This window comes from Mytilus californianus, unplaced genomic scaffold (assembly GCF_021869535.1).
Source record: "Mytilus californianus isolate M0D057914Y unplaced genomic scaffold, xbMytCali1.0.p SCAF_8, whole genome shotgun sequence".
Classification (NCBI taxonomy): domain Eukaryota; kingdom Metazoa; phylum Mollusca; class Bivalvia; order Mytilida; family Mytilidae; genus Mytilus; species Mytilus californianus.
The window spans coordinates 98,960,979-98,983,402 of NW_026262734.1; the positions used below are offsets into that span (position 1 = coordinate 98,960,979).

Sequence of the window (22,424 nt, forward strand, 5' to 3'; positions counted from 1 at the left end):
ACAGGAGTTTATGGTTTATCTTATCTATTTTTTTAACTGTTATAGCAAGTTTAATCAAATTATCAAGGGTTGTTAAGAGTGATGTTGGGGTGGCCCTTTTGCCACTCAAGTATTTGTCCAATTGTGTCGTTGCTTAAGTCCTTTAATGACATGTCTGTGTTTTTACGCTACACCTTTCGTTCACATGGCAGTTATATCATCGACTATTTGATAACTGATAAATCATGTCGATTCTATTCCTTATTTTTTTTTTATTGTGTTACATGTACCTGTAATATGTCACACGAAATAAACAGCATAAGCGTATCCCACAAACTCTGTCAAATCATGTGCAAGTTAGTACGAATTGCATAAACGGTACCAATTGTAATGCAGAAGATGCGCGTTTCGACAATTGATGTCTCTTTAGTGATGCTTGAGCATGTATATTTAACCATCGAAGATTGTATACAAACGTTGTAGATCTGATCAAACCAAAAAGAACAAAACAGATAACAGTAACGTCGATAAATTCTGACTTCTTTTAATTTTTTGGACAAATTTATTTTCAGACTTCTCAGAATTCACTGATTTTTAGGGCTGTATCTAGATTTGTATAACCGTTTAAAATAAGACAAGATTTATAAATTATATAATGCAATAGATAGTTATTCAACGATGTTGCGTGCACTTCAATATGTATAAAATAAGAAAAAAATGCCAATGCGACATATCCACCAGCCACCAAATGATGTATCGTGTATTCAATAATTTTATGTATGGAAAATGCAAAGCCTTGTTTCTTTTCTTTAAATGACCAGTATAAACAATCTGAGGTTTGAAAAATATGAAGGAGTTGGAATTAAAGCAAAATATAATTATCTTTTATTATTTTTATATTACTGTTTGTTCAATATACCATCAAGCCTTCGGGATTTAGAAGTGCATAATAAATGAAGTTATTTGATTTTAAACAATCTGTTAACCCCGATTATGTGTAATTAAAGGTCTTCGAAGCTTTCAGCTTTTGAAGGATTGCAATCTATTTTTGACATTAAAAAACGATTAGATAAAAAAAAAACTCATCAAAGATATGGGGTTTATATCGATGCGTTCTTTGACCATTTAAAAACATGGTAAAAAAAACAGGTTTTAAATCTATGTTTAGTATCCAAATTTTATTTTGTGTTTGAAATTTTTAACTTTGTACACATAAGTGTATAGTTAGAAGACTCACAGTTTTGATAATGATAAGCGATTTTGTTTTGCACTTATAATAGTTATCAAAGGTACCAGGATTATAATTTAATACGCCAGACGCGCGTTTCGTCTACATAAGACTTTATATACAAGATTTAAATACAAATAAACAACACCAATTCAACATTTCTTTTATAACAATATTTATCAAATGTTACTGTTTATAAAATGTTTAGGGACAATAATTTTACAAGTACTGAATGGAGACTTCCTCGGATTGTTCGACATAATATCTCATTGACAACTAATTACCAAAACAAATAGTAATTGATCTGCAAAATGCTTTTTCGGATTTTCTCACTGTGAAAGGTGTTCTAGATCAGAATACCATACTTTGTTCATTTTAAACGAAATATTTGCCCCATTACTTTTATTGTACACACATCCCTCGTAGTTTATGTCACGATTGACAAAGAATAAAAAAAATTTAAATGATACCATGCGTCCAAAGAATTTCTTGATTTGCCTAAATCAGGAACGCTCAAAGCCAAATATTCAAAAGCCGATGATGTATAAAAAAACGAAACAATTGAAGAGCTATACATGCAATATGACAAAACAATTACTTAGAATAGCTACATGCACCTAAGCTTATTGTTTCCTTAAAATAATACTAGTTCTTTCTTGCTTTAATCTTCTATGGCCATGTCATTGCCATAAACTGTTATGACCATAGAAAATAAAACAAAGGTATTATTTACTTGTAACAGGAGGAAATTCAGAGATGTAAAACTTCATAAATACTTAAAGAGGCATATCATCGAATGGGGCCTAAAATAAATAACATAATCCACCTAAGGTGAATTTTGACGGAGGGAGTTCTTACCTTTTTTTTTTTATTTATAATCAATTTATTAAGGGAAAAATGTAATTGTCAATTAAAAGTTCGTGTATAAACTATTAAGAGAGTTTACAAAAAACGAGTCTATTTAAAAGTCAGAGGGTGACAGGACTTCAATTATCGCTCACAATCCTTTATTCCACTTTTGTCAATAGAAAAGTACACCACTGTGTCTTACTTTTTTCATTGTAAATAAGAACCTCATTGAAACGCTGAATCTTCTTTGAATCAAGTGTAATCATATTGCATATACAGAAATGGAAGTGTTTATACTAATTCGATATTTCAGAATCTATAGGACTACGAATCATTTCATTCTTCGCTGTCCTGACTCTGCTACCCAATTGTCAAAACTGCTTTGGTAGACTGTCTCAGTAGAAGTTCTGTATGGTAGCTGATTTTGAGACAAATATGTATTGTGTAATAATTATCTATTTGCAAGCTGCATTGCTGGCTTCTTTTTTGCTGATCGTCTGTCAGGTGTCCTGAACAGCTTGATAGAAACCTATTATTATTTTATCACTTATAACCTTATAATATATTTAAAAGCTTTATAGTTTAACAAAACAATGCATTAGTAATTTCATTAGATATAGATACCAACACAATTCTTAAATTCCATTAATGGGTTATCTGCTTTTGATAGTGTATTAACAAATGCCTGCATCTTGTACACCGGATCTTTGGAGATATACTAAAGATGTAAGACGTAAGAATATATAATTAGTTTAATAAAATGAATGTATGCATGTTTTCTAAGATAAATCTAGAAGTAAGAATATCAGAATTTCTTCATTTCTTCATTTTCAACTTTAAAAAAAATAATAATTTTTGATGATTTAACACATATCTCTTTGGCATCTTCCGCATCTGATTTAAATTCAAATGAAGTATTTTACCTCGATATTATTTTCTATGATTGTTGGAATATTGATGATTGCCACGTCATTTCGTTTACAGCCATAAAGTTCCACTCGCATTGATGGCCGCCAGTTGTATTTAACAGGGTTAAATACAATAAATCGAGTCTGTAATAAAGAGATAAACATAATATATATCAAATTGCTGTCAAACAAAGGATCTGTTTTGATTAGTTTTTTTCTCACAGCTGGATGGAGTCTTTCAACGCTGATTGTTTAAAGAAAAATTTACCAATTATCCACAGGAAAGTCCATTTTTCCTTTTATCACAATTGTTAATTTTCCTTTTTTAGACGATGATGTTCCGTTGAACTTTCAAACGATGTGTATATTTCCCCAACTCTTTCGTTGTGCCAGTGTAAATAGTGACTTTTATGTTAAACGGTATTCTTATATAACTGATAAATCAATTGCCAGAGATTTTGCTACAACAGGTTAGTTTAATCTATTACAAAATTCTTTCAGGTATACAGGGAATTGTTAGGAAATTTTGGCTGTACCTTATCGTTTGTTACAACGCATTTTAACCTAAGTGTTTTAGAGAGCCCGTTAATTTAGATACGATCCGTGTAAATTCGTTTGTCCTTCTAATAAACTTATCATAATGGTAATCAATTGAACATCGTAGTAAGATCTATGATTTTTTTTATGTTTTTTTTTTTAAATCCCAAAAATAATGGTTTTGTTTTAAATAAAATTTTGCATTACTTAGAATATGTAGCTACACAATTATATAAATGTATGGTCCTACATTATTTCGTTACAGTGTAATTTTAGCGTTACTCATTTATAACTTCTTTACCCTAAGTCATGTAAGTGTTTTTGTAGGTACTTAAGTCTTTTGTATTTATATATATTTTTTCAATTTCCTTCCAATCTCATGAGCTATGTCATTTCAAACTGGATTTCACAGGTAGGGAACCGATACACCACTATCACAGATTAGTGAGGGAGAGGAAAGGGCATTACAATTTCCAGACAGGCTTTACATTTTTGACTCCGCCCCCATTCATTATGAATGTGTGCAGTCAGAAGCCTGTAATTTAATGGCAGCTCGTTGGTTAGTGTCTACTATATTTGTTTTTCATTTATAATGTTTGTATAAATGATGTTGTTGGGGTTTTTTTTCGTTTGAATTGTTTCACGTTTTGTTATGTTTAACAAACTATATGGTATCGGGTTTACTCATTAAAGAAGGCCGCGTGATGATTTACTTTTACTTCGTCCGCATTTTTTTTTTTTTTTATAATTGGTGGAAAGATGTCTCATCAGCAATAATGCCACATCTCTTTATCTTAAAATGTATTGTTTTTTTGTTCATTTCTTATGTTTATATCATAAAACTGTACATTGAAAACGACTAGGGACAAAAATTTCCGATTGATTCTTGAATGTTTGAATGATTTTTGCCATATATACGTTAATAGCCTTTTTTCATGTTGTGGGTCCGATTGGAAGATGAGTATCCTTAGACAATAAAATGCGTAATTCATAAGTTACGTACATTTTAAATCCTTCAACTCGATTTTTCAGAACAAAAGACAGACCAGACTTTTCAATGTTAAAGCAACAAAGACATTGCAAATATAAGAAAGCACAAAGTAGACGCCTGAAACCTCAACAAGGAACCACACGAACTCTTTTAAAACAAAACTATATGTGATGTTTGGGGATCCACGAAGGTAAGCAGATCATGGCCACCAGGTTATAACAATAAAATAATAAAAGTTAACCTTTATCGTCGGATTGAGCTGAATAGTGGTTAATGTGTCCTGTCTGTTAAATGTTTCCCCAAGTATTTCATCTGACAAGTACGTATTGTATGCAGTCCATGTAAATCCATCTTTGCTGTGCAATATTCTAAGGAAAATGATAACAAATTATGCTCATGCTTAACTAGATACAACATAGATACCGAAAACATATACACATATTTATTAACAACCATAAGCCCGAGGATGTGAATAATTTGAGTAGTGACGTTCTCTGGGTAGTACCATCGATATTTATTTGGACCACGATGTATATCATGGCATTCAATTGCTTAAAAAGATTTACAATCTATGACAAACAAAACAATTTAAATTTTGAAACTATAAGTTTCCCCAGACTAAGCAGCAGTATACTAATATCACCTGCATAAGGGGTATACAGTTCCATACTCCATCGGTATTCAAAAGGTTACAACTGCTACTTAGACTTCATAAAATATCACCAGTGTCTGAACATAACGTTGATGAACCAGGGTTATGTATCTTTTTCTTTTTCTTTGTATATTTGTATCCCCTTTACTACTTATTCTACTTTTGGTGATATACTTTTGGCATGGCTCGGTATTTGTACATCCCGGCATAGTTATTGTAATATGGTATTTTTTTTTATTTTTGTCTTTAAATTTTGCTTCTGTTCTTTGTGTAAAGAGTGTCTATATGCCATTTTGTTTTTCTTTGTTGAAATTGTAATTTGTTTTTAAAGTGCTTAAAATGATATCATGATGTTGACTGATGTATCCTAATTTTTTTTACATTTTTACTTATTATGTCTGTTTGTTTTGTTCACACATTATTGTCAATGCCTGTTTTATTCGTTTGACGTGTTTAAGCTTTTCAGTTTGTCATTTGATAAGGAACTTTCTTATTTGAACTTTCCTTGGATTGCGGAAGTTTTGTTATTTGATTGCGATGTACCGGGGGTCAGGAACATCTTATATACTACTGATAATTATTAGTCTACTAATATTTGTTTTTTCGTATTGACCCATACTCTCTACATCCTTATGTATATGTATATGTATATGTATATAGCTTACTGCTTCTTTCAATATAGAAATCCATCTTTCTCCTTTAATTAAAAACATGGCGGGAGACAAAAAAATACCTAAAAGCTTGTTTATTATACCAGGACCACTTGTCTGTATTCTGACTGAGATATAATACCTGAAAGCTTGTGCATTGTACCAGGACTACTTGTCTATCCTGACTAGGTTAGAACACCTGAAAGCTGGTGTTTTGTACAAGACCATTTGTCTGTATCCTGAGATATAATACCTGAAAGCTTGTGTTTGTACCAGGACCACTCGTCTGTATCCTAAGTTATAATACCTGAAAGCTTGTGTATTGTACCAGGACCACCTGCTTATATCCTTATTTGTAATGCTTGTTATTTCCCATATTTCTTGTAAATCTATCTGTAGATACTGATAGGCATTATTAACACTAGCGGCCCAACCTCCTTTAAAAAAAGAAAAATATGCATACATGTACTTGTGTAGGAATATTGTAGATTGGTGTGAAGTATACTTAAATGAGACATTAATAACTGAGTAAATCTAAAGAACAAACAGTGTAAAATAAGGAATAAGCGCCTATACTATTATAGTATTGGATAATAGCACGGTCTCCGCCATTCCTTTGGGTCAAACAGCCCAAGTATCTTGACTGAGGTATCAAGGGTATCTTGGTCAGGATCTCTAATTTTGGGGCTCTGTAACCTTTCAGTTATGTTAGAAACCAATTAATGCATATGATAACTCCTTTTCGTAAAATTATGACAGAGACCGGAGAACAGAGACCATGTTATCTGTTCTGAATTGTCAGAATTAAGAGACAAATTGGGAAATCATGGAACAGTTTTGTGAGACAGTCGAGGATCGAAAAAATTAATAACAAAGATTTAACAACACATCAACATGTGTCCATGGGTTTTTGATAGGTTTCCAGTGTACATATTGAGTAACAAAATAATAACAAAAAATGATTCGAAATTCTCCAGATATTTGGTTGCCAAAGTTACCATCTATGAAATTCGATCTTTAAGTTTCAGTAAGTTGAGGCAAAAAAAATTTAAGAATAAATGTCTTTTTTTATCTTGGTTGCAAAATCAAAACAACAGATTTTCAATCATATCATGTTCTATTCAAGTTTAAAATATTACCGGGGAAGAGGTTCGGGTCGGGTTTAGTTGTCATTTTTACATTGCATTGGCGCGTTTTATCTCCGCTATGTTCATTATTATCGTTGCATGGCCTATAGTACAATGCATTTAAATGAGCAGTCAAATGTTTCGGAAGGTTAATAGTATACCGCGATGATTGTAAAGGCGCAAAAATTTCCCCATAAACGGTATTTTAATTTTCTAGTGCCTTACAGAGATACAATGTTTGTGAGGGTTACACTTACCTCTATCAAATGATGTTCTGTTCATGCGACTAATTTCATAACAAAGCTTCTTATGAATAGTAAAAAGAAGCTAGAATTAGCCTTTAACTTCACTTTCCTCTATATAGATGATGTCATCTCACTTATTTCAAAGTTTGGTGACTATGTGGAACGCATATATCCGATCCAACTCGAAACAAAGGATACAACAGATGCAGTAAAGTCTGCTTAATATCTTGACAAACGTCTTTAAAAGGACCATGAGGGTCAGTGAATACAAAACTACAAAAGAGAAGATTTTAGCTTCCCAATTGTGGACTTTCCATTTCTCTGTAGCATCATTTTAGCAGCGCTTGTATATGGAGCATACACCTCCTAGTTGATACGATATTCCAGGGCATGCGTGTCCTATCATGATTTCATTGGTAGAGGATTGCTGCCCACAAGCTGCTATTAAAACAAGAGTTCCAATGGGTGAAGTTGAAATCATTCTATCGACAATTAAACGGACGCCATCACGAGTTGGTTGACAGTTATTAAATATTATGTACATATTGTCGTAACCACGATCTAAAGCTAGTCATCAAATTTGACCTACATAATTAGACTTATTAAATTTAACAGGTTTGTTCTTACATGAGCAACAGGACGGGTGACATGCTGAGCAGGATCTACTTACTCTTCTGAAGCACCTGTGATCAACCCCGGTTTTATGTGTTGGTTACCCTTACCTTCGTGTTGCTCAGTCAGAAGTTTTCTATCTTGTTTTTTTGTTTACTGTGTGTTTGGTCACACTTACCTTCATCAAATTTTGCAGAGCTGGCATTGTAATCAACACTGTATACAGATGAGGCGGTGAACTGGTCATCTCTCAAATCAGAGGTCAATGACTTGTTACAGGTACTTGCATCTGAAATTTGAAATTGCAATTCTTAAATACATTGTATTCATGATATATAAGGCATGAATACATAATTCAGCTGATCTGTAATATTCCATCTTCATGCTTTATATATCATGTACTGTGCTACGACGAGGAAAGGTAACACCCGGTCATCGAAAGCTTGTTTTTCGTCGACCCTAGGTGATCTAGCAGTCTAGCGCGGTGGGCATAGTGCAAGGCGATTTGGTGCCACAATATCTCAGTAGCATGAGTTCGAATCCCGACCAGAGAAGAACAAAAGATCTTACATTGTTGGGTTGATATTTAGACAAATTATATATACAGAATGTGTTTTCAGTCTTGTATCACCATCACTGGTGATCCCATGGATACAATCTGTCGTAGAGTTGTCACTGGTTCAGACGTACTTATATATATATATATATAGATCGAGTGGTCTCTAGCGCGTCGGGCATAGTGCAATGCGATTTGGTGCCACGATATCTCAGAAGCAGGAGTTCGAATTCCCGCAAGGGAAGAACAAAGCATTTGCTAACGCAAATTTATAGATCTTACAATGTTGGGCTGATGTTTAGACGAATTATATATATATAGGTTTGAACGTTGTTTTCAATTTAGACTTGTATATATATATATATATATATATATATATATATATATATATAAGAAAATTAATATAAGATAATGACGGTTTCAATTCATCACTTTTACTAGCGCTTTCACTGCTTTCACAGATCTTCAGGTAATGTGACTATATATATATATAAGTCTAAATTGAAAACAACGTTACATATATATACAAATACGAAATTGTTTTTCTTAACGGTATTTATCAGAATAAAAAAATCAATAAGTTTTGCGAACTTAATGATGAAATTGTAAGACTTTTAACATGTATTTTGTTTATTATACATCAGTGATTAAAAAACAACTACTTGTAAAAAAATATAATACGTATTATTTAAGATTTAGTTTTAAGGATTCGATAGAAAAATAAGTTAGTTGTCAATCCATCCTTTGTGTCAAACCATTCATGTACGTTCTTTTTAAGATATCACAAGCTTCAAGCAATCAAAGTACATCAAAACGGTAAAAGAAATATAGATTTCTGGTTATCAATTTAAAAAATTAAAAATGCATATAATGATTTCCAATGCCATGATACTCATATCCAAAAGAGACTAAATGACGTAGCTGTAAGCAACTGTGTGTCATCGTTCGGCTTTCAACAATGAGAAGAACCTATATAGCTAAAAGTCTGTTCCTGTTACATTTACGATCAAAATAACGATTTTCGTGATCTTTGACGATCAATTTGGATAAATAAAATAAACCAAAACTTTTCTTTTTTAACAATAATCCAACACTTTCGGGAAAACAGCTTATGCATTAGATTGTATTATCTAACACACAAAAGATTAAGTTTCAAATTTGTAAGATTTATTGAATGTGACAATGATGATTATAGATTAAAAACGTGTTTTTCTTTACATGCAGAGATTCACAAGGAAATATGTACGTGTCTCCTATAGTGGTTCTTAAAAATTACTGCACTTTTCTGTACCTTAAATTTTTGACAGACAAACTTCTTTTCTATGCCTTTTTTTTTAATTAAAATGAATTCTTCCATAATTTAAATGCAAAAAAAAAATTGAAATTGAATTGAATCTCATTTTATTCACGATCCGATTTTATACATAACTCAATCTTTCGCGATCACTACCTCGGTATACCGAATGACATCCGTGTAGTTGTGTATTACATGATCGGAATGTTATGTTAAAAATACAACAAAAATATTTTTTTATCTTATAGTCATTCTAACAAATAATGTGGTTATTTGGAAGTTTAAATTCAATACATATTTGTATATGACAATGTTTTCGAAACAAAAGAAAAGTATATATAAAAACGAAACGATATAAAGTTCAATACCAACTTGTTCACAAACAAATTGGCAATTCTTTTATTTTGAAAAGTTGCCAGATCTTTAAAAAATGAAATATATTTGTGTTTGCATAATCGCCATTGACAAACAAAACCACACATATATTATATAATAATTCGCTTTAAGTAGCAGTTTGATTAAATCTTGTATGAATAAAATTTTTGAAAAAAAGACATCGCTAAAATATCATTGTCTTAATAATTCGACCTCATTTTTGGTTCGTATGTATGCAACCTTTAGCCTGACCATAATTTGAAAATGGATTAACATGTGCTCAGCAAGTCCAGTGATTTAAAAGTGAAACTATGGAAGGTAGCAGCTGTAAGACCCGTAAATAATTTATTTTAATGGTCTTGTTTTTTATACACAATCTCCATAATTGTTTTTATGCTGTAATCTAACCTTGCATTTGGGTTATACTTTAGTGTGGTGGTAACTCAACAACAAACAATAGTCGAAAAAAATAAGCCAATGTTTTGATTTCAGATCTTACTTCCCTTTTATATCTCAATCACGGGAACCATGTCATGAAAGAACATCTAGTTATAATTAAATTAAACTATTACAGGAAAATCACAAAAAATACTTTACAGTATACTATATCTTACAAACACACAAGAAAGAATATACCGTAGAAAAGTCTGCTCTCAGAAAAACACGACACAGTATTGTCATGATATTAAAATTAAAATATTACAGTATAAAACTATGAATTCTAGAAATATAAGAAAAATGGCATCAATTGTGAAATCAACAACACCAAAATGTTAGTGTCACTTATATTTATTTGATCTCCGATGATATGATCCAATTTCATATTATCTGGTTGAATAACATAGCAGAGTTAACATTATATCATTAATTTATATTTCAGTAGGCGTCAGTTCAGTACCTAAGTAACTGTTTTGTTATTTAGATACAATTTTCTTATATCATAGTTTTAATGTTGTACTTTAACCTTGATACTTATACGTTAAACTTTTTTATTACAGGCATTTTCTTATGTAGGAAATAGTGGATTAAACCTGGTTTTATAGCTAGCTTAACCTTTTCACTTGAATGACAGTTGCATAAAATTCCATTATATTAATATTGACAACTTTGTGTGAACAAAACAAGCAGACATATTAGGTAAACATGTCAAAAATAAGTACAGCAGTCAACATTGTGTAATAACTTTTTTAAGTTAATCACTATAAAAACAAACTAACATGTAACAAAGAAGCACAAATATGCATATAGACAAAGCACACTAGCAAAAATGAAAGGCAAGACTACAAACATTTACTATGGCATAATAGCACAATGACGGGATGTATGAGTACAGAGCAACGTCGTATGTAACAAGGAAACACAAAAAAGGCATATAGACAAAGCATATAAGCAAAAATTGTAAGACATGAATACAAAAATTATCATATAACAATAACACAATGACAGGATGTATAAGTACAGAGCCACGTCATATGTTTAAAAGAAACACAAAAAGGCATATAGACAAAGCACATTTAATTTAGCAAAAATGAAAGACAAGAATACAAAAATTATCATATAACAATAATACAATGACGTAATGTATACTATAAGTACAGAGCCACGTCAAATGGATATCACCAAAAACAGACTAAACAGTAAAAGTAATATTCATAAAGACAAATAAAAGAATACTACATAACACGTTATTAAGATGATAAACAACGTCAGTACCCAGAACATATACCTCAAGACCATCGTGTTTTATTTGTAAAGTTGATACGGAATATTTATCAACAAGGTCTTGATACCTTCCGATGAACATTTTTAGAAAAAGGACGAGACGTTCTATGACATACCCCTGGATCATCAACTTTCTGCTCAGACACTGGTGACGTTTTACAAAGTCTGAGTAGAAGCTGCAACTTCTTCAATACCGAATAAGTTGGGAAATGTATATTCAATTTGAAGTTGGTATTTTGCTACATAGGTGGGGATAAATGAGATATAGTCTCGCCTATCTTTGTCACCGACCATATATAATACATATTTCAGCGCTGTGTTATTGATATCTACATCATTCAACAACAACAACATATATCTTATTATAACTTACTGATATCTGCTATGTGTACCGACAGTAGAAATATAAAACTGTAAATCATTTTAATTCCGCATAAATTCATAGCACAAACCATTCTGTGCTACACACATGCACACACACTTTTCATTCTATCGTTATGCAGTTAAATTTCACAATGGCAAGTTAACCAGTTAACCGTAGAAAATTTAAATCAGTGTCAAGGAAAAAGTATATTTAATAATGTGTCATGTCAACTGAAAATATAATAATTACGTAAGGGAATTCCCAATCTATTCAGTAAATCGCAAACACTTGTATGTTGATTCAGGACATATATGGACTAGATAATACAAATCATATTTGCTTGTATTTATTTTGAGATCAATGTAATGCTAAACTTGAGATGATTTTTTAACAAGCTAAGATACTAATCAGTTTAGAATAGTAATTACACTTGAAAGGACAGGATTTGCCGTGTCTTAACTATAGCACTGATGAAATTTGAAATTTCTATTTAGAATTAAATTAATATGCTTCTTCAAATTGATTATTGCTTTACGTTCATATTTGAACTAAGCAATTATATTGTAGTGGGAAAATTGCTTGTTTAACGTCCAGTGGCATATATTTTAACTCTGAGAAAGCCCATGGAAGATGATTGATTAAATTGATGCTTGTTTAACGTCCAGTGGGAAATATTTCAACTCTTAGCAATCATATTGTAGGTGAATGGTTGATTGACTATTGCTCGCCTTACATTCACGTCCAGCTGGAAATATTTCAACTCTGAGCAATCGTATTGTATGTAAATGATTGATTGACTATTGATTGCCTTACGTTCAGTAGCAAATATCTAAACCAGCAATCCTATCACAGTGGAAAGATTAATTGATTACTGCTTGTTTAACGTCCATTGTCATATATATTTCAATTTTGAGTAATCCTACGGTAGGAAAACGATTGCATGATTGATTGATTGTTGATTGCCTAACATTCAGTAGTAAATATGTGAACTTTGCAATCGTATTGCTGTGGAAAGATTGCTTGATACTGCTTGTATGACGTCCAGTGGTATATACTTCAATTCTGAGCAGTCCTATTGAAGGCAATTGATTTAATTGTTGCTTGCTTTACGTCCAGTGGTTAATACTTCAACTCTGAGCAATTCTATGGTAGGTAACAGATTGATTGATCGTTGCTTGTTTATTGTCCAGTAGCAAATATGTCGAGTTTCTTTAGAACTATATTGAAAAATGCATGGTTCATATCATATGTTGATGTTATGATTAAATTTTTTATCATTTGCTAACTCCTTACAAAACTTAGTCATTTTTATCTACTTTTACCCTCAGGTTACTGCCTGTTAAACTATATATTTAGTAACAAAGATTTGACCTACCTGTGTAAAGTGAAGATGTAAACAAGACACCATTCGGTGCTTTCTTTACCTTCATACTGTATCGTTAGGGCGGCTGGTAAAGGTAACATGACCTGGGTAAAAACATGTTTCAGGACACAACATGTTCGTCAGACGTCGAAAACGGAACGCATGCCGAATACTGTGGAGATTTCAACGAATCATCTTGTCAGGAATCAGCTCCCATACTGAATGTAGATTCATTTGCATTGTTCGGTCGACCATCTTTCCTTCGAACACGATGGTGGGACAGAAAGAGAAGAAAAACTTTTTCCTGGATAGGAAAAATCGTCTCTATGCTATTGTATATAGCATACATGGTGTATGCTATATAGTATGATAATGGTAATGCTTTTTTATTGCTGTTTAACACCTGTTTTGTCAGTTTATGGATAGCAGCACATGCGGAAAGATCTAGAAAACTTTTCATCATAGCAGGGAAGAAAATTGATTTTATACGAAGAAATCGTGGTGTAAACTTAAAAGGGAATAAACAACACAATAAAGAAACGCTAGCTCTAAATACATCAGAGTCTATATCATAACAGGCTAAGGAGATATTTAAAAGCATCACAAGATACACCAACTCTGGTAAAACCGAGGGTGTTCACAAGTGCTCCGGAAGGGTAGCCGATAATTCGGCTATCAATATATCATATATGGAGCTTGAAGATACATATAAATTAATGAGATATTCGTCACATGACTTATCAAAATGTTTTCTTGTATTAATTTTACATAAAAACGGTACATATTTTCTGGAAGGATAAGAGTATCCTGAGTTTAATATTCGAAATTGCAATACAACATCTATATATCTCGTTCAAAAACGACCAATATCGCATTGTAACCTTTCTTTTGAGCTGTAAACAGGTAATTTTTTGGCTCTATGTGTACATGTATATGTTTTCAAATAAGTTTATATTTGTATTTGTCACAAATTTAAATAAATTTTACTTATAAGACATAAAGACTTATTTCTAAACTTTGTCTTTTTTTTGTCTTTTAGGTTCTACCTGTAGTTGTGTTTTTCAATGCTATCACAAACGTTTTATATTATCTCGGGGCGATGCAGGTGATAATCAGAGTTATTGCCCGTGTCATTAAATTTGTCATGAAAACATCATCAGTGGAATCGTTTGCTGCAGCGGCTCGAATATTCATTGGACAGGTATGTATTTACATAGATTGAATACCAACCTTCAACCGAATTAAAATATAGACCTCTGATTTCGTTATCCTCGTTTGAGTTATATATAGCACGCGACATGATATAGATTTAAATTTTAATCAGATTGGTTAAAGGGGCACTAGCTACGAGATACCTAAAGAAAGTAAATTCTGATTTTTTTTAAAATCATTAATGAAAGTGAAATAGTGAAATAATAATTCGATTTTAGAAGTCAGTATGTTCAATTTTGTCAAAATCAAGTAAGAAACATCGATGATGAATTATTCACTTGCAAGTGAATAATTCGACCTCAATGAAACTGTATTCATGTGCACTTCAATTTAACCCCTTAGCTAGAGATGGATTACACATGATTGATGCGTATTCGGTTATGAAAAGAAAAGAATGTCAACATTGAAAGTGAAACAAAGATAAAGCATTTGATTGACTTTTTCGATCCACAGAAAAATCATTCTTATACAGGTAAGATCGAAAATTAACTTATGTTTTAACCTAAAACATGAAATCATAGAAAAATCTATTTGCACGCGTACCATATGTCTATTTATATTTATGTTTATGTTTATATCGTGTTATGTGACCGACGGTAGTTTTCGGGGTCATCTCGATAGTTAATTAGATGCCGTCAAGACTAAAATACACAAGAAAATCTGATATATATATATATATATATATATATATATTATCTAGTATGTGCACTGTTAACTATTTATTTAAGACGTATTATAAGTTGGATATGTGTTTTAGTACGTTATAAATCAAATATGAGAATTTGAGTCAAATATGTGAATATGAATTTGACAGCTAGTGCCCCTTTAACATTTAACGTGCAGTTATATCTTCCCTCTTTTTTATTCTGTGTTCTGTTTTATTGGCTATAAAACTTTCTGACCAAAATTCCATCTAATTTGTCAGTTTAGAATGTCTGTATAACAACTTTAATGATTTGACGAGATTTGTAGATTTTTATGTTTGTTGAGGAATACTAGGTTAGTGGTGAAAGTGTAGGTACAATTTGGATTTTTGTTATTAATATTTTTCTCGTTCACCACAATCCAACATTTTGTATTTGCAGGCTGAATCTAGTATAAAATTGAGAATTTATAGCATTGAAGCAATGTTTGAAAGACGTTTCGATGTCAGGATTGAATTCTGTTATGACGGGAGGCTTTGTAACAATTGCATGCACTTATATTGCAGCTTACACTGAATTCGGGGTATATTCATTTATGTAAATTTAGAATTCAATGACGGTTTAAAAATCTACATTGTCAGGTATCATTATTCATTTTTAATACCGCAATAATCTCTAGTTGTATGCACATTCATTTTTAACAATTATTTGTAATCTTCGTGTTCAACTGGAATATTTTCTAAAGTTATACAGTTTTATTGTCGTTTTTTTTTTTTACTATTGGTGATAAATCATAGAATACAACTAAACTAGTTTTCAGTATCTTTGCAATTTATGTTATAATGATGAAATTGCGAAAAACAAGTACTGTAAATTTTGTTAAAGGATAATCAAAATCATGGAAAATAAAACAAAGACTCAGAGCATGTATAATGCGTCCGATGTGGGTGACTTGTCTTCCTGCAGCAGTTTACGTGTTGAACCAGCATGTTAACAATCCGGCTCAGCGAGTAAGTCTAGTTGAAAGCCAGGAACATGTTCATAACATATTCAAAACATGTTCTCGTCCTGAATATAATTTGCCGCTGGACGTTTAACAGCCACCAATCATCTTTACCAAAACCACAAGTGCTGGATAGCACCTGTGGAAAGTTTGCAACGGTAGATGTGTAATATTTCAAATAGGTTGTAAGTTTGTAGATTGGGTGTTTAACTTTTTTTCCGACTTTAAAAAAAAATTACTTAATACAAGAAATAATTGTAACATGATGCTGTTACGAAGTCTTCCAAACAAAGCTCCCATAATTAGTCACTCCCAGGAAGGGGGTGGAAGTGACCCCAGGGGATTCGCCTTTTATTTCATTTGATTTGTTTTATTGTCCCGTACAAGTAATATATATGGTTTCGGGGTGGGGATCTTGACCGTTTAAAAGTTCTCAAAACAGGATGGGGTGGGGGTGACACCCAGGGACTCCCCCTATATTTCATTTGACTTGTTTTATTGTCCCATACAAGAATAAATATGGTTTAGGGGTGGGGATCTCGACCGTTTACAAGTTTTCAAAAAGGAGGGGGTAGGGTGACCCCTGTGGACTTTCTCTATATTTCAATTGATTTGTTTTATTGTCCCATACAAGAATATATATGGTTTAAGGGTGGGGATCTCGACCGTTTACAAGTTCTGAAACAGGAAGGGGTGGGAGTGACCCCAGGGGACTCGCCTTTTATTTCATTTGATTTGTTTTATTGTCCCGTACAAGAATATATATGGTTTAGGGGTGGTGATCTCAACCGTTTACAAGTTCTCAAACAGGAAACTATATTTCATTTGATTTGTTTAATGATCCTGTGATCATTACTGAAAACCGCATGTGTCGTGTCGATCACTTACTGTTTTCAAGTTATAGTCATTTGAAAATTAAAAATAAATAAATTCCATAGGGTTCTATAGTAAATCCCTCCGTTCTGTTGGCCCCCTCAAAATACCCCTAAATATCCGTTCTGTTGGCCCCCTCAAAATACCCCTAAATAGACCTCAAGAAGAAAATTAATAAGAACTGAGCAAAACAATAAGTCTCCAAACTTTGTTAGGGAGACTTAATAGCAAGTAGTATAATTACGAATTTTGTTATAGTCCGATTTTCTGATACCGATTATGTAATAGGCCGAGTTTATTATAGTCCGAGTTTGTTGTGGGCCGAGATGAGATACCGGGATACTTTCGATACACTCGGGCTTTTGTGTCTTTAATAAACATTGTAAAAATCGTAGTAAGCGTCGAAAAATGTTCATTCATCATTCATGAAATATTTTAAACACGGTATTTATTTTCTCTTCAACCGGAGGACGGGAGGAAACCCCTGAAACCGGGATTATAGAACTCCCGTTGATATGGATCTCACGCATGTCTGGGGAATACCGATAAAAGCATAACGTAGAAACTGCTGTCTCGTGTAGATGTGTATTGATTTTACTTTCCGCGCAGCGCAGATCCGCGAATTAGTGTTTGTGATAGCCATTTTCAAAATGAATTATTTGAATTATCGATGAACATTTAGTACATTTTAATTCGAACTGTAAGCTAATTAAAAAAGAAGTAACTCAAAATTTCAAAAGCAACTTCCTAGAATTAGTTGTCAAACACCAGTACTACATTATCTAGGAGTAGAACACACATCCTAAAGTAAGATAGTCTGTCACTTTCGATTTGAGGCCGATGCCTTAGGAAAGTTTTTGCTATAGCAAGCTATAGCAAACTTTCCAAAAACACTACAAATCGGTCTTTTGATGAAATCTGTCGGTCAATTTCGCTCATATTTTGTTATTTTTTTTGCAAACATCACACATTCACTAGGTTAGTAAAGTCTAATTGTGTAAAGTAAGTCCATAGCCAGTAAGGCTATATATGCATAGTTGATTTAAATGAGGTTTTTCAAATTTTATTCATAAAAGGTACCTTTAAAATTACCATCCATCACAGGTACCGGCACAACATTTGGTGGCAGCTTCTTTTATGTCTGCTCCGGCTGCTTTGGCAGTAGCTAAATTAGGATGGCCTAAGAACAGTGAAGTTGATGAAGTAGATTTGTGCAATGTACAATTAGATGTTGGGTATTTTATTTCATGACTATGATATTGTTTAAAAAGGATATAATAACCAAATATAAATCAAAGTGCGTGTGAGCACTGAAGGGTCAAGACTGTATTCATTTTTAATGGAAAATATAGATTAAACATTTCATTATAGAATGGAAAATTTTACTTCCAAGCCTGTTTTATAAGAATTTTAATTGCATGAATGCAATCTTTATCCCAAGAATTTGACGATTGTTCTTACAATTTAATTAATATCGGCATGTTATAAGTCCAGATATTATAAATTTAGCAATTGTCTTATTATATACTAATGCAGAGTTATACCTGTGCTTATTATATAAAATAGAAACATATTAAAGTATTGTTTTTTTCTAATTTCAATACTTACCAAAAGCGCCGAGGCAATCAAACCCATAAACAAAGAAAGACGAACAATTTCATGACTAAGAAAAGATGAAAAGACAATCTACATCCAACAAAGCATCACACCAAAAACCAGATTGCCCACAAAAAAAAGTAATACCGGAAATGAACCTGGATGTTCTAGAAGAGTCAGCAATTCCTTCTCAACAAGTGACACCATCCTGTTTAAAAATTAAACATGAGTTCATGCAAAATAACTGTAAGTAATAGTCAATGAAAAGTTTTAATACTGAAGAAGATTGGCAAAAGTATTTTGTCTTAAAAGACTTGAAAATACCCTCCTATCTCATTCAATTAAATATGCACATAATGATTATGAAACTTTAATTTATATGCCTAAAGTGTTATAACAATTTGTAACACCACTCGATACTATTCGTTTCAGACAAGAAACCAACATTTTCGAGGCAGCATCTGCAGGAGCGACATCTACCGTCAAGCTGATCGCATACGTTGTTGTAAATCTGATGGCATTTCTTGCTTTTTTGTCATTTCTAGATGCCGTTATTTCATTTTATGGTGAAAATGTTGGTCATCACGAAATAAATTTTGAGGTACAACTTTTGTGTACTTGTTTTACCAAAGAAGAATAAGTTGTCAAATCATTTGCCGTACGTAATCACTGAATATGCATGAAATACTACCACTGGACGTAAAACAAGCATTACTCAATAAGTCAATCATGAAAGTCGTCAATAAAATAAGATTAGATTTAAACGTTAAGGAGATAGTAACCCAACGACACAACAAAATCAAAAGGACTAAAGACAATATGAAAACTTTGGTTGTTTATTATATAATGAAAACTGAAAAGGGTAATCAATGCAGATTTTTTTTGTTAAAACAGATCTTTTATTATCAATGTTATCCCGTCGGAACTTCTTTTTAATAGTGTGTTTGTTTTACTTATTCATTATTATTATTATTCATGTTTTATTCATATTGCTAGATGTTAAGTGAGTAATAGAGTTGAGCGGAGTTAAGTGGAGTTAATTAAGTGTTATTTTTTTTATTTATTTCAGTGGTAATGTTCGTACATTTTCATGCCTCTAGCTGTTATCACGGGAATACCATGGAATGATTGTAGGAGTGTAGCTACTTTGATAGGAAAGAAAATCGTCCTCCATGACTTTCTGGCTTACATGAATCTTAGTCGATTAATTAAAGAGGATAAGATCGAGGTGTGATATGATTCTTAAATTAAACAGATTTTCATTTTGTCCATTATCTCATCAATTTTCTAAATCAAAGAAAAAAAGGTACCCGAGTTTACTTTTTGTTCATGAAAATTTAACTCCGTGTCAAAGTTTAAGAAACCGTCTAAAGGAGGCCACAGAAGACAACATGCAATCTAACAAATAGAGTGCTGAATGTACATACTGTTCAAAGGTTAACTCATAATAGCGCGCAAAATGTTCTAAATTTGATGTGTTACAAATGTAATATACACATTATCGTACTTTATTAACCAACTTACTACAATATGTATAGAAATGCCCATGCTTTATAAAAGGAAATTTTCGACAACTGGTCATTATGAACGGAGAAATTGCTACAGCCATGCATTACGAAATCTCAGTCATGCATTACGAAATCACACCCGTGCATTACGAAATCACAGCCATGCATTATGAACAAGATGAAACGGGACATCGATTAAATCAAAATGTCGTTTATTTCTTCAAATAAGTGACAACTTTTTTCAAATTTGTTTTAACTTAATATCATAAAAAAATAGTTAAAACAGCTTTTTTCGAGTACGACTTTCGATTATTATCACTGTTTCATTTCCGTTGATCTTTAGACAACTTTCGAGTTCGATGCATTTCCGTCAAAAACTCTGGTTTTAGTGAACATCATTCGTGCGTTTAGGGGCATCGTCACTTCCGTTCCAATGTTGAGCGAGTGGTTGGAAAACTATAATGCTATATTGCACGAATTTTTCGGCAAATTAAATTATCATAATTGACAATCAGCACTGCTGTCATTAGGAAATTGTGATTAAGTACTTACAAAACAAACGTTATTTCTAGTTTATCCTCCACAATGACGATCACTAAGATGCTTGATGAACGTTAATAGTGCAAGGATACAGGCGATCCCCTCTATCTGGTAAATGACGTCATAAAGGCGCGCATAATTGACGAGTTTTTTCCGGTGAAGGATGAACTCGAAAGTGGTCAGAACGCAGACTACTCAGAGTAAGAATAGTTAAACTGTCTGATTTATTCTTCCCAGCTACTTTATATTTGCTAGATTAAATGAATTGTAATAGCATAAAATAAAGTACTTGGATGAGAAATCAGAAATTACATCTGACAATGTTGACCAAAAATCCATCGTGAATGCGAAAAGACAAGTTCAGCTATGAATTCCTGTATCTTCTTCACGGTAAGATTTTTACTCTTTGTTTAATCGAAGAATTAAAACCATTTACGGTAATAAAAGTGTTATGAACTGGCTTTTTTTGTATTGGTCCTGTTATAGATCCGTGGTTAGCTGTATTTGGATCCGAGACTCGAAGACTGTTCTTGAAATTATGAAGTTGCCTTAGTTGGTTAATAAAAGTATCAATATATGGACTTTTTCATATTGGCCCTGTAACATGCCCTTGGTATTAATAATGGCCTCGGACAGTTGTAATGGCCCTCGGCGCTGCCTCGGGGCCATTACAACCATCCTTGGTCATTATTAATACCTCGGGCATGTTACAGGGCCAATATGAAAAAGTCCATACATTAATACTATAATAATAATATGGTTCATTAAAAAATAAAGTATTCAGTAAAGTGGTTTTCATTATTATAAAAGGAAGGAACAATTTAAAATGAAATTTTAACATGTTTAAGATTAAAACAAAGAAAACGCTGAACAGATGAGTTGATGCAAAGAACAGATAATGACAGTTACATTCTTGACTTGGTAAAGATCCTTCTGTTAATCTTAGTTTAATGGCACTAAACTGTCACTTTTGGCGCACAACTTAAACTTAAGTAGCGAATCCCATCATTTTATATTTGTTTCAGCTGTTAATGTAAGAATAAGTTATTTCACATTTTTAAGGATCGTTCAGCAGTAATAGCAACATACATTCTTTGTGGATTTGGCAGTATAGCATCTATTGGTGTTACATTAGGCGCGTAAACTGCCGCTGAGCCTAGCAGGCGGAGGGATTATGCCAGAGGAGTGTTCAGAGCATTCGTATGTGGAAACGTTGCTTGTTTTATGACTGCCTGTATTGCAGGTAAATTAAAATTATCAGCATTTTTTTTCTCACGGGAAAGGTAGGATAGGATGTGAAGATCGCATTTTCTACCCTTATTCCTCTCAAAAGAAGAGGAAGATTTATTATGTCTTTATTTGTACTCTGTAGTTGAACATCCATAGACATAAATAAATAAGAAGATACTATAAAAGGGAATACTCGTTCTCTGATGGATGAGCTTCTGCTTTACTAGTGGTACCCGTCATTGCCAAAAAAAATATGGTACCCAGACGCTTTTGAAAAGTTTTAAATGAGAAAATGAGCACGGGGTTGTGACTTTAACAGGTGAAACGTATTCGTTGTCATATGTGTCACACATATTCAACAACAGC

General features: G+C 32.5%; 1 protein-coding gene and 1 pseudogene across 5 annotated transcripts in view; one reads left to right on the forward strand and one right to left on the reverse strand.

The window, feature by feature from the left end:
* The window catches only part of LOC127711354 (uncharacterized), a 78,930-nt gene extending 66,682 nt beyond the window's left edge, over positions 1 to 12,248 (reverse strand). For 4 of the 5 annotated variants that reach the window (XR_007986651.1, XM_052217383.1, XM_052217382.1 and 1 more), the window contains exons 1-4: positions 12,099 to 12,248; positions 7,957 to 8,067; positions 4,734 to 6,231; positions 2,980 to 3,108 (exon numbers count right to left, since the gene is read on the reverse strand). The gene's annotated coding sequence lies outside the window, so the exon portion shown is untranslated. The remainder of the gene's footprint in view (positions 1 to 2,979; positions 3,109 to 4,733; positions 6,232 to 7,956; positions 8,068 to 12,098) is intronic. The other variant, XR_007986650.1, reaches the window with a different exon arrangement.
* Positions 12,249 to 14,551: 2,303 nt separating this feature from the next.
* Positions 14,552 to 22,214, forward strand: LOC127712923 (solute carrier family 28 member 3-like; annotated as a pseudogene).
* The last annotated feature ends 210 nt before the right edge of the window (positions 22,215 to 22,424 follow it).